General features: G+C 47.9%; 1 protein-coding gene across 1 annotated transcript in view; it reads left to right on the top strand.

Moving 5' to 3' along the window:
• The first annotated feature begins 1,943 nt into the window (after nt 1–1,943).
• The window catches only part of NEXMIF (neurite extension and migration factor), a 57,350-nt gene continuing 46,502 nt past the window's right edge, over nt 1,944–12,791 (top strand). The window contains 1 exon segment of the mRNA XM_038747698.1: nt 1,944–2,031. The gene's annotated coding sequence lies outside the window, so the exon portion shown is untranslated.

Raw genomic sequence — 12,791 nt, 5'->3', positions numbered from 1 at the left:
GCTCCACCAACTGTCAGCTGTGTGACTTTGGGCTAGTCACTTAACTTCTCTGTGCCTCAGTTACCTCATCTGTAAAACGGGGATTAAAACTGTGAGCCCCCCCCCCCCCCCCCCCCCCGCGGGACAATCTGATCACCTTGTAACCTCCCCAGCGCTTAGAACAGGGCTTTGCTCATAGTAAGCGCTTAACAAATACCATCATTATTATTATTATTATTCACTTAGGAGAAGCAGCATGGCCTAGTGGCTAGAGCACAGGCTTGGGACTCAGAAGGTCATGGGTTCTAATCCTGGCTCCGCCACTTGTCTGACCCTGGGCAAGACACTTCACTTCTTTGTGCCTCACTTACCTCATCTGTAAAATGGGGATTAAGACTGTGAGCCGCACATGGGACAGGGAATGTGTCCAACTGGATTTGCTTGTATCCACCCCAGCGCTTAATACAGAGCCTGGCACATTGTAAGTGCTTAATAAATATCATTATTTTTTTTCCACTTCTTTGTGCTTCAGTGACCTCATCTGCAAAATGGGGCTGAAGACTGTGAACCCCGTGTGGGACAGGGGGGCTGCGTTCAACTGGATTAACATGTATCCATCTCAGAGTTTAGCACAGTGCCTGGCACATAATAAGCATTTAACAAATACCATTAAAAAATAATAATAATGTCTTTCTCTCCAACTAGATTTACGCTCCTGGAGGGCAGAGATTGCATCTACTAAATCTTAGAACAGCGCTCAGCACATTCATTCATTCAATCGTATTTATTGAGCGCTTACTGTGTACAGAGCACTGTACTAAGCGCTTGGGAAGTACAAGTCTGCAACATATAGAGATGGTCCCACATAGTAAGCACTTAACAAATGCCATTATTATTATTATTATTATTGTTGTACTCTTCCAGGTTCTCCGCACAGAATAGGTGCTCACTAAATACCACTGACTGGCAGGCAAACAGTTATCCTGTTTTCAGCTGGCCTATCCATTGCCCGGGGCAGATTTGGAACCATTGGCTCTTACTTCCAATATTTAATAATTGTGGCATTGAAAACTGTGGTGCTTGTTAAGTGCTTATTGTGTGCCAGGGACTGTACTAAGCACTGGGGTGGGTACAAGCAAATCGGGCTGGGAAAATCCTTTTCTCATGTGGGGCTCACAGTCGCAATCCCCATTTTGCAGATGAGGTAACTGAGGCTTAGAGAAGTGAAGTGACTTGCCTAAGGTCACACAGCAGACAAGTGGGATGAGAACCTTCTGATTCCCAGGGCCGTGCTCTATCCATTAGGCCGTACTGCTTACTATGTGTCCAGCATATTTGAATTTTCAGTGGCCCGCTCCCCCGTTTTGCAGCTCCTACAGCTGAGTTCTGTGCCTTGGGAAGCAGCATGACATCATCATCATCATCAATCGTATTTATTGAGCGCTTACTATGTGCAGAGCACTGTACTAAGCGCTTGGGAAGTACAAATTGGCAACATATAGAGACATAGTGGATAGAGCTCAGACCTGGGAATCCCAAGGTCATGGGTTCTAATTCCAGCTCCACCGCTTGTCTGCTGTGTGACCTTGGGCAAGTCACTTCACTTCTCTGGGCCTCAGTTACCTCATCCGTAAAATGGGGATTAAGAATGCGAGCCCCGTGTGGGACAGGGATTGTGTCCAACCCGATTGACTTGTGTCTACCCCAGCGCTTCGAACAGCGCTTGGTATATAGTGAGCGCCTAACAGGTACCATAATTATTATTTTTAGGTAATTTCCAACGGCCTGTGCCGCACTTTGGGTTCCTGGAATATTTGGTGTGAGGGGCGGGGGGCTCGAAGGGTTAGCAGGAGCCGACGGGGAGGCGAAGGGGTGGTCCGCGGGCCTGTGCTCAGGAGTTTAGCTCCCTTCTGGGTTTCTTTTCACAGCTGTCCTCCTCTCCCCAGTTCCCCCGACGGCATCCTTCCCTCCAGCCGGCCGGAGGCCAAGCTCAGAAACGAGAGGCGACGGGCCAAATCTCCGCCCCATGACGCTGGGATGATTTGAAGAAGAGTAAGTAGCCGGATCCCGGTCTCTAGCCCGGTTTCTGTCTTCCTTCTGTGGGGTCTCACCGGCGGGCGTCGAGGGGCTTGGTTGGACTCGGAAAGGAAATGCGGATGGTGTGGATGGACTTTTTGGGCTCCTCTGTCTCCCCTGGGCTCACCGGGTCTTGATCCTGCCTGCCTGGCTTCCCCCCAGAGGGTCCCTGGGGCGAAAAAGGGGAGAAAACAGGAATCTGCCCTTGACAAATGGTCCTGGCGGGAGATTCTGGGGGAAAATCAATCAAGCAGTGGTATTGATTGAGAACTTACTGCATGCACTGTACTAAGCACCTGGTACAGTACAGCACAATACTAATTCTAAATGGTAGACATGATCCCTGACCTCAAGGAGCTAATAATAATAATGATAATATTTGTTAAGCTCTAACTATGTGTCAGGCACTGTTCTAAGTGTTGGGGTAGATACAAGCTATTCAGGATGGATCCCACATGGGGCTCACAGTCTTAATGCCCATTTTACAGATAAGGCACAGAGAAGTGAAATGGCTTGGCCAAGGTCACACAGCAGACAAGTGGCGGAGCCGGGATTAGAACCCAGGTCCTTCCAACTCCCAGACCCGTGCTTTTTCCACTAGGCACTTTCTATATGCTGTGCACTGTACTAAGTGCCGGGATAGATACAAGAGAATCATCCAGGACGGGCAGGAAGACTCAGTCCAGAGATCCCGGGAAGCCAATTTGGTCCCAACTTTTCCCTACTGCCACCCCTCCACGCCATCTGTTCGCTGCCCCGGCAGTCCTTCTTACCCTTCTACAGGGATAATAATAATAATAGTGGTGTTTTCCAGGTACTTACTATGTGCCAAGCACTGTACGTAGTCCTGGGGGAGACAAGATCGGACAAAATCCCCATCCCACGTAGGGAGGGAGCGAAGAGTTTATCCCCATTTTACAGATGAGGAAACTGAGGGACAGAAATGTCAAGTGACTTGTAGACTGTGACCCTTTTAGACTGTGAGCCCATTGTTGGGTAGGGACTGTTTGTATATGTTGCCAATTTGTACTTCCCAAGCACTTAGTACAGTGCTCTGCACACAGTAAGTGCTCAATAAATATGATTGATGATGATGATGACTTACCCAAGGTCACCAAGCAGGAAGCGGCAGAATTGACATTTGAACAGAGGTTTCCTGGGTGGGGGGGCAAAACAGGGACTAGAGATTGAAATAATAACGATGGTGATGATGATAATAATAATAATACTAATAACACCTGCGGTATCTGTTAAGCAGTTACTACACCAAGCATTGTACTAAGCACTCGGTAAATACAAGATAATCACATCCCAGATGGGGCTCACAGACTAAATAGGAGGGAGAACAAATATTGAAGCAGTTTGTTCTGACGACTGTGACACCTGTCTACATGTTTTGTTTTGTTTTCTGTCTCCCCCTTCTAGACTGTGAGCCCGTTGTTGGGTAGGGACCGTATCTATATGTTGCCGACTTGTACTTCCCAAGAGCTTAGTCCAGTGATCTGCACCCAGTAAGCGCTCAATAAATGCGATCGAATGAATGAATGAATGAGTCAGAAGAATCTGGGTTCTAATTCCGGCTCCGCCGCTGGTCTGCTGTGTGAACTGGGGCAAGTCATTTAACGTCTCTGTGCTTCAGTTACACATTTGTCAAATGGGGATCAAGACTGTGAGCCCACGTGGGACAGGGACTGTGTCCAACTTGATTACCTTGTGTCTACCCCAGTGCTTAGAACAGTGCTTGGCACAGAGCAAGCAATTGACAGATACCACAATTATTATTATTATTATCAAGTGACTTGCCTAATCAATCAATCAATCAATCGTATTTATTGAGCGCTTACTGTTTGCAGAGCACTGTACTAAGCGCTTGGGAAGTACAAGTTGGCAACATATAGAGACGGTCCCTACCCAACAGTGGGCTCACAGTCTAGCCTAAGGTCACACAGCGAGCTGGGACTAGAACCCAGGTCCTGTGTTTCCCGTGCTTGTGCCCTTTCTACTTGGCCATGCTATTTCTCTAAAAGATGATCGTGGGTCTCTCCCATCCCTGCTAAGACACCCCATAAAGAAGGGCGGTAAATTTGGTCCTCTCAGACTCCTGATCCCTTCTAGACTGTGAGCCCACTGTTGGGTAGGGACCGTCTCTATATGTTGCCAACTTGTACTTCCCAAGCACTAAGTACCGTGCTCTGCACACAGTAAGCGCTCAATAAATACGATTGAATGAATGAATGAATGAATGATCCTCTCAGGTGAGGTCAGATTGGTCTCCACCCTCCAGGGAAATCCTTGACTTGAACCCGTCACCGCTCTGAGCTGAGAAGGGGAGCTCCGGGAGATCGGATCCCCAGGAAAAACCACTGGGGAGGTGACACTTCTTACACTGCAGAGACCGAAAGCCATAGAGCCATTCCCTATATGAGAATCCTTATTCTCTTCCCAAGATAGTTGCCGCCCGCGGGCCGGAAAGCCGGTCGTTGGTTAGGTGTGGGCACGATGGGAGGAAAGATCTTCGAAATCAGTCTGGAAGGGAGCCCTCTCCTCTCTCTGCCGTCTGCTCTAGTGGTCCGGTCAGACGGTGGTACTTCCTGAATGCCTATTGTGTGCGGAACACTGTGGTGAGCGCTTGGGAGACAGCATTAGAAGTCACTTCCTCTGCCCTCAGGGGGCTTATACACAGAGATGCCCTTTGTAATTTATAGAAGTCACCACTGATGATGAAGTTCTCCGAAGCGTGAGCCTCATGTGGGACAGGGACTGTGTCTGACTTGGTTATCTTGTATCTATCCCAGTGCTTGGCACATAGTAAGCGCTTAACAAGTACCACAATGGCTATTACTAATAGCAGCATTTCTGTGGCTGAAAAGGCCAACACAGGACAGCCCCGGACACACTGAGAGGCAGCGTGGCATATTCATTCATTCATTCATTCATTCGATCGTATTTATTGAGCGCTTACTGTGTGCAGAGCACTGTACTAAGCGCTTGGGAAGTCCAAGTTGGCAACATATAGAGACGGTCCCTACCCGACAGTGGGCTCACAGTCTAGAAGGGGGAGACAGAGAACAAAACAAAACATACTAACAAAATAAAATAAATAGAATATATACAAGTAGAGTAATCTGTACAAACATGTATTCATTCATTCAATCGCATTTTTTGAGCGCTTACTGTGTGCAGAGCACTGTACTAAGCACTTGGCATAGTGGATAGAGCACGGGCTTGGCAGTCAGAAGGTCGTGGGTTCTAATCCTCCCTCCGCCACTTGTCTGCTGGATGTGACCTTGGGCAAGTCTCTTAACTTCTCTGTGCCTCAGTTCCCTCATCTGCAAAATGGGGATTGAGACTGTGAGCGCCATGTGGGACGGGGGATTGTGTCCAACCCTATTTGCTTTTATCCATCCCAGCACTTAGTACAGTGCTTGGCACATAGTAAGCCCTTAACAAATACCATCGTTGTTATTATTATTATTACTGCGTTCACAAAAAGGCTGCCGTCTGTTATGTTGTTATATTTAATGTTTTCCGGGCCTAATGCGGTTTCCTCTTGCTCCTCTCCGTCTTTCAAGTTGCTTAGTGCTCTGCACAGAGTAAGCACTCAATAAATTCCACCATTGTTATTATTATTATTATTACTGCATTCACAAAAAGTCTGCCGTCTGTTGTGTTGCTATATTTAATGTTTGCCGGGCCTAATGTGGTTTCCTCTTGCTCCTCTCCGTCTTTCAAGTTGCTTAGTGCTCTGCACAGAGTAAGCACTCAATAAATTCCACCACTGTTATTATTATTATTATTACTGCGTTCACAAAAAGTCTGCCGTCTGTTGTGTTGTTATATTTAATGTTTGCCGGGCCTAATGTGGTTTCCTCTTGCTCCTCTCCGTCTTTCAAGTTGCTTAGTGCTCTGCACAGAGTAAGCACTCAATAAATTCCACCGATCAATTCTGCTCGTAGACAGCTGCTTCTATCTTGTTCCATGCAGCTCTATCCTCTGCAGTTGACCTGCCTCTTTTTTCAGCTGCGATTGTTTGAAGCTTGGTTTGACCATGTCTTTAAAGCATTTCCTCTTACCTCCTTGCTTTCATTTCCCAGTTTTGGGTCTCCAGGGCTGCAGTATATCTGCGGAGCATTTTACCGTGCGTGGAGGACTGAACTAAGCGCCCGGGGGACAGCAGTGCCACAAGAGTTGGTAGACACAGTCCCCTGCCCACAAGGAGCTGACAGTGTACAGGGGGAGACAGACGTGAAAATAAAATAAATCAGGCAGCATGGCTCAGTGGAAAAGAGCCCGGGCTTTGGAGTCAGAGGCCATGGGTTCAAATCCCGGCTCCGCCACTTGTCAGCTGTGTGACTTTGGGCAAGTCACTTCACTTCTCTGGGCCTCAGTTCCCTCATCTGTAAAATGGGGATGAAGACCGTGAGCCCCACGTGGGACAACCTCATGACCTTGTATCCCCCCAGCGCTTAGAACAGTGCTTGGCACATAGTAAGCGCTTAATAAATGCCATCGTTATTATTATTATTATTATTGACTGTCAGGTTGACATAGGCAGGGAATGTGTCTGCTAATTCTGTTATACTGTAAGGGAAGCGGCGAAGCCTAGTGGAAAGAGTCTGGGCCTGAGAATCAGAGGATGTGGGTTCTAATCCCGGCTCTGCCATGTGTCTGCCGTGTGACTTCACTTCTCTGAGCCTCAGTTGCCTCACCTGTAAAATGGGGATTAAGACCGGGAGCCCCATGTGGGATAGGGACCGCATCCAACCTGATTACCTTGTATCTACCCCACAGTGCTTGGCACGTAGTAAGTGCGTAACAAATGCCACAGTGATTATTACTGTTACTTTTCCAAGCTCTTGGTACAGTGCTGTGCACGTAGTAAGTGCTCAATAAATACAATTGATCGATCGATTGATAGGATGCTCATTAACATCCTGCTCTGGCCGGGCTCCCTGGTTTCCTGGACTTAATTTCACCGGTGATTTGTGGGTCTCTGTGGACATGACGGGGGGCAGAGATGTGGCTCACGCGCTCCCTCCCGCCTGAAAGCCGTGGGACGCTCTCTGCCGTGGCGGGGTTGCCGGGTGACTCGGTGGGTTGGTGTTTTTTTTTTTTCCACTTTGATTAAAATTCAACAGCTGTTCTAAAAATACGAGATGTTTATAAACTGTAAAACTCAGTTTAGGGTTTTATTTTCTCGACAGCATAAGTAGCTAAAGTGGAGACACGCTTGGTGGCGCCCGCCCCTCGAAGCTCCCGGGCCCGCCGGTCGCCGCTTGCTGACCGTGACGGGCTCGGGGACGGGTCTTTGGCTGGGCCGGGCCACTCTGTCCTGCTGGACCCTTCGGGGAGTCGGTCATCCCCCCCCTCAACCCAAGTCCCAGGCTTAGTGGATAAAGCACAGGCCTGGGCCCCAGAGGACCTGGGTTCTAATCCTGGCTCCGCCCCTTTTTTTTATGGTACTTCATCATCATCAATCGTATTTATTGAGCGCTTACTGTGTGCAGAGCACTGTACTAAGCGCTTGGGAAGTACAAATTGGCAACATATAGAGACAGTCCCTACCCAACAGTGGGCTCACAGTCTAAAAGATCAGGGTTCTCATCCCATCTCTGCCGCTTGCCCGCTGTGTGACCTTGGGCAAGTCACTTCACTTCTCTAGGCTTCAGTTTCCTTATCTATTAAATGAGGTTTCAAATCCCCTTCTCCCCACTGCCTCGTTAGATCGAACCGGGAACGGTGTCTGACCGGATCACCTTGTCTCTACCCCAGCGTTTAGTGCAGCACGCGGCAGGTAGTAGTAAGTGTTTAACAAATGCCAGTTTCATATCATGATGGCTGAATCCCAGCTCAGGGCCTCTTTATTGAGAAGAGCAATCAGGTGTGGGGGAAAAAAAAAAAAAAACACTTACTATGTGCCAGGCACTGTTCTAAGTGCTGGGGAAGATACAGGGTAATTGGGTTGGACACAGTCTCTGTCCCACGTGGGGCTCACGGTCTTAATCCCCATTTTACAGATGAGGTAACTGAGGCATAGAGAAGTGAAGTGACTTGCCAAGGTCACACAGCAGACAAGTGGCAGAGCAGGGACTAGAAGCCAGGTCCTTCTGACTCCCAGACTGGTGCTCTATATACTAAGGATAATAATAATAATTATGGTATTTGTTAAACCCTTACTATGTATCAGGCACTGTGGGGTAGATACAAGGTAATCAGGTTGTCCCACGTGGGGCTCAGAGTCTTAATCCCCATTCTACAGATGAAGTAACCGAGGCAAGAGCAATTAAGTGGCTTGCCCAAGGTCACACAGCAAACAAGTGGCGGAGTCAGGATTAGAACCCATGACCTCTGACACCCAAGCCTGTGCTCTTTCCACTGAGCCATGCTGCTTCTCTGACCCGCTGGGTAACCCTGAGCAAATCAGTCACAGTCAATCAGTAGTATTTATTAAGCACCTACTGTGTGCAGAGCACTGTACTAAGCACTTGGGAGAGCACAATATAACAGTAGAACAGACACACCCCCCGCCCACAATGAGCTTCCAGTCTAGTCTGCAGTCTAGAAATCGCTTCGCTTCTCAGAGCCTCAGTTTCCTCAACTGTAAAATGGGGATTCAATACCCGTTTTCCCTCCTACCTGACCGTGAGCTCCGTGTGGGACGGGCATGTAGCTGGCCTGATTGATCTGTCTCTGCCTTAGCACGTAGAACTGTTCTGGGCACATAGTGAACGCTTAACAAATACCGACAAAAAAAGGAAAAGGAAAGTACCATGCTGCCTTCCTCAGTGGGGTGATATCACACCTGTGCAGAGTGAGTAGTTCATTCAGTTGTATTTATTGAGCACTTACTGTGTGCAAAGCACTAAGAGCTTGGGAGAGTACAATATAACAACATAATATAAGTATAAGTATAATGTGCGTGGAGGACTTGAAGACCAGAATGGCCAGTTACCCCGAGAAGCCACAGAACTGACTCGCCCCCATCCCTATTCATTTATTTTATTTGTACATATTTATTCTATTTATTTTATTTTGTTAATATGTTTTGTCTTGTCTGTCTCCCCCTTCTAGACTGTGAGCCCACTGTTGGGTAGGGACCGTCTCTATACGTTCCCAACTTGTACTTCCCAAGCGCTTAGTACAGTGCACAGTAAGCGCTCAATAAATACGATTGAATGAATGAATGAATGAATCCCTAGAGCCAGCGTGCCTCGGGGATGCCAACAAGAGCTCCCTGACACCGTGACGGGAAAAGGGTGAAAAATGGGCATGAGCGGAGAAGGCCTAGGCCAGGCCTGCATGGTGGAAGCCTGGACAGTTCTTGGGTAACAATAATAATAACAATTATAATAACAGTAGCAATCATTAAGCATATACTATGTTGCCGGGTGCTGAGGTAGATAGAACGTAATCACACATAATGAATGTAGTGAATGAATGAATAAATGCGATTGAATCACACATAATGAATGGAATGAATGAATGAATAAATACGATTGAATGAATGACTGAACTGTACTAGACTATAAACTCATTGTGGGCAGGTGATGTGCCTGTTTATTGTTATAGTGTACTCTCTCAAGCGTTTAGAACGGTGCTCTGCACACAGTAAGTGCTCAGTCAATACAGTTGACTGACTGACTAGTAGTTGTAGTTGGAGCAGTAGTAATACTGCCATTCATTCATTCAGTCGTATTTATTGAGCACTTACTGTGTGCAGAGCACTGTACTAAGCACTTGGGAAGTACAAGTTGGCAACATATAGAGACGGTCCCTACCCAACAGCGGGCTCACAGTCTAGAAACGGGAGACGGAGAACGAAACAAAACATATCAACAAAATGAGATAAATAGAATGAACATGTACAAATAAAATAAATAAATAAATAGAGTAATAAATCCGTACAAACATATATACATATATACAGGTGCTGTGGGGAGGGGACAGAGGTAAGGCAGGGGGGATGGGGATGAGGGGGAGAGGAAGGAGGGGGCTCAGTCTGGGAAGGCCTCCTGGAGGAGGTGAGCTCTCAGTAGTAATACTGCTAGTATTAGTAATAGTAAGCGCTTAATTAATTAATTCATTCATTCAATTGTATTTATTGAGCGCTGACTGGGTGCACTGTACTAATCGCTTGGGAAGTACAAGTCGGCAACATATAGAGACGGTCCCTACCCAACAACAGGCTCACAGTCTAGAACGGGGAGACAGACAACAAAACGAAACATGTAGACAGGTGTCAAAATCGTCAGAACAAATATAATTCAAGCTATAGGCACATCATTAACAAAATAGAGTAGTAAATTGTACAAGTAAAATAAATAGAGTAATAAATCTGTACAAATATATACAAGTGCTGTGGGGAGGGGAAGGAGGTAAGGTGAGGGGGGATGAGGAGGAGAGGAAAAAGGGGGCTCAGTGTGGGAAGGCCTCCTGGAAGAGGTGAGCTCTCAGTAGGGCTTGGAAGGGAGGAAGAGAGATAGCTTGGCGGATGGGCGGAGGGAGGGCATTGCCAGGCCAGGGGGAGGACGTGGGCCGGGGGTCGACGGCGGGACAGGCGAGAACGAGGCCTGGTGAGGAGATTAGCGGCAGAGGAGCGGAGGGTGCGGGCTGGGCTGGAGAAGGACAGAAGGGAGGTGAGGCAGGAGGAGGCGAGGTGATGGACAGCCTTGAAGCCGAGAATGAGGAGTTTTTTCTTGATTCGTAGGTTGACAGGCAGAATACCTGAATTATTATTATTATTATTATTATTATTATTATTATTATTATTATTATTATTAACAACAATAATAAGTATTATTATATACCATTATATTATGTAGTCATAATATGATAGTAATTATAATAATGATGGTATTTGTTAAGCACTTACTATATGCTAGGCACTGAACTAAGCACTAGGGTGGATACTAGCAAATTGCGTTGGACACAGCTCATGTGGGGCTCACAGTCTCAATCCCCATTTTCCAGATGAGGTAACTGAGGCCCAGAGAAGTGAAGTGACTTGTCCAAGGTCCCACAGCAGACAAGTAGCGGAGCCTGGATTAGAACCTATGACCTTCTCACTCCCCGGCCCGGGCTCTACCCCTACTCCATGCTGCTTCTGCTTGTAGTAATAATAATAATAATAATAATAATGATGGCATTTGTTAAGCGCTTACTATATGCAAAGCACTGTTCTAAGTGCTGGGGAGGATCCAAGGTGATCAGGTTGTGTCCCACTTGGGGCTCACAGTTTTCATCCCCATTTTACAGATGAGGTAACTGAGGCCCAGAGAAATGAAGTAACTTGCCCAAAGTCACACAGCTGACAGGTGGCGGAGCCGGGATTTGAACCCATGATCTCTGACTCTCAAGCCCGTGCTCATTCCACTGAGCCAAGCTGTTTCAGTAGCGTACACTGAATACCCATTCGGTGCAATACTCTGTGGTGGGCTCTTGGAAAGTACAGTAGTAGCTGCAGTCATAGTATTTACTAAACACCATGTGCAGAGCACTGTACTGAGCTCTGGGAAAGAATGTATGGGTGAAAACGAGACAGTGTCCCTGGCCACCAAGGGGCTCGCAATGTAAGAATAAAAGGCGATGGCCCTGTAAGGAAAAAAGTAAAGCAAGAAGAACACAAAAACCATCAAAAAGATGAGGACAGAGATCAGTGGAAAAAGCCATAGGGGATTGTGGCCAGAGGAACAGAGTTTCGGGCTACTGATGGCTCAAAGTCCAACTGTAGCAGCGACCACCAAGGCCTCTGGTTCTGTCTTGGCCGCAGAGATGGAGCAAGGCATGATAGGATGGAGGCCCCGGGTTAGCGCCCACAAGGAGCTTACACTCTAGCGGGGCAGGGATCCCAAGGGGACGGAGAGCGTCCCGGGGAGCGGAGCCGACAACATGGTGAGTGGATGAGGGGCGCATGCGCGGGAGGCCTAGGCCGCAAAATTGTAGTAATAACCATGAATATATTTGTTAAGCCCTTACTATGTGCCAAGCACTGTTCTAAGCACCGGGGTAGATACAAGGGAATCAGGTTGTCCCACCTGGGGCTCACTTTTAATCCCCATTTTACCCATGAGGCCCAGAGAAGTATTTGATTTTGTTAGTATGTTTGGTTTTGTTCTCTGTCTCCCCCTTTTAGACTGTGAGCCCACTGTTGGGTAGGGACTGTCTCTATATGTTGCCAATTTGTACTTCCCAAGCGCTTAGTACAGTGCTCTGCACACAGTAAGCGCTCAATAAATACGGATGATGATGATGACGGAGGGGAATGCGGAGGATCGGAAGCGAAGCCAGCGTTCCCCCTTCGCTGCCATTCCCGTCCCCGGCAAACCCAGAGGGAAGAGCAGAGGCGGTGGCAGAGCTGTCTGCCGAGGGCGACTTCCACCCGGTCCAGAGACAACATTCCCACCTCCCTCGCCCTCTCTCACCATCTCTTCCCGACCCTCTGAGAGCGATCCTGGGATGGCCAATATCAACTCGACCGCCGGGTCTCCCAACTCCCAGCCAGGGTGGGGCCGATAAGCCGTTCTGCTCCCATCTCCATCCCGCTGACACTTCGTTTGTTTCAGTGACCTTTTGCGGTTCATGGAGCGGCTCCTCTGTCCTCCGAGAACTCGTCAGAAACCATTGAATTGCCGTCCGCCCCGCTGAGTGACTTCTGCCCATCTCTGGGACTCCCTGAAGGGTCTCTTTTCTCTCGTCTCCTCTGCGCACAGGGAGGAGGAGGAAGGAGGACGAAGAGG

This window comes from Tachyglossus aculeatus, chromosome 6 (assembly GCF_015852505.1).
Source record: "Tachyglossus aculeatus isolate mTacAcu1 chromosome 6, mTacAcu1.pri, whole genome shotgun sequence".
Lineage (NCBI taxonomy): Eukaryota > Metazoa > Chordata > Mammalia > Monotremata > Tachyglossidae > Tachyglossus > Tachyglossus aculeatus.
This window is presented reverse-complemented; position numbering and strand designations above follow the sequence as displayed.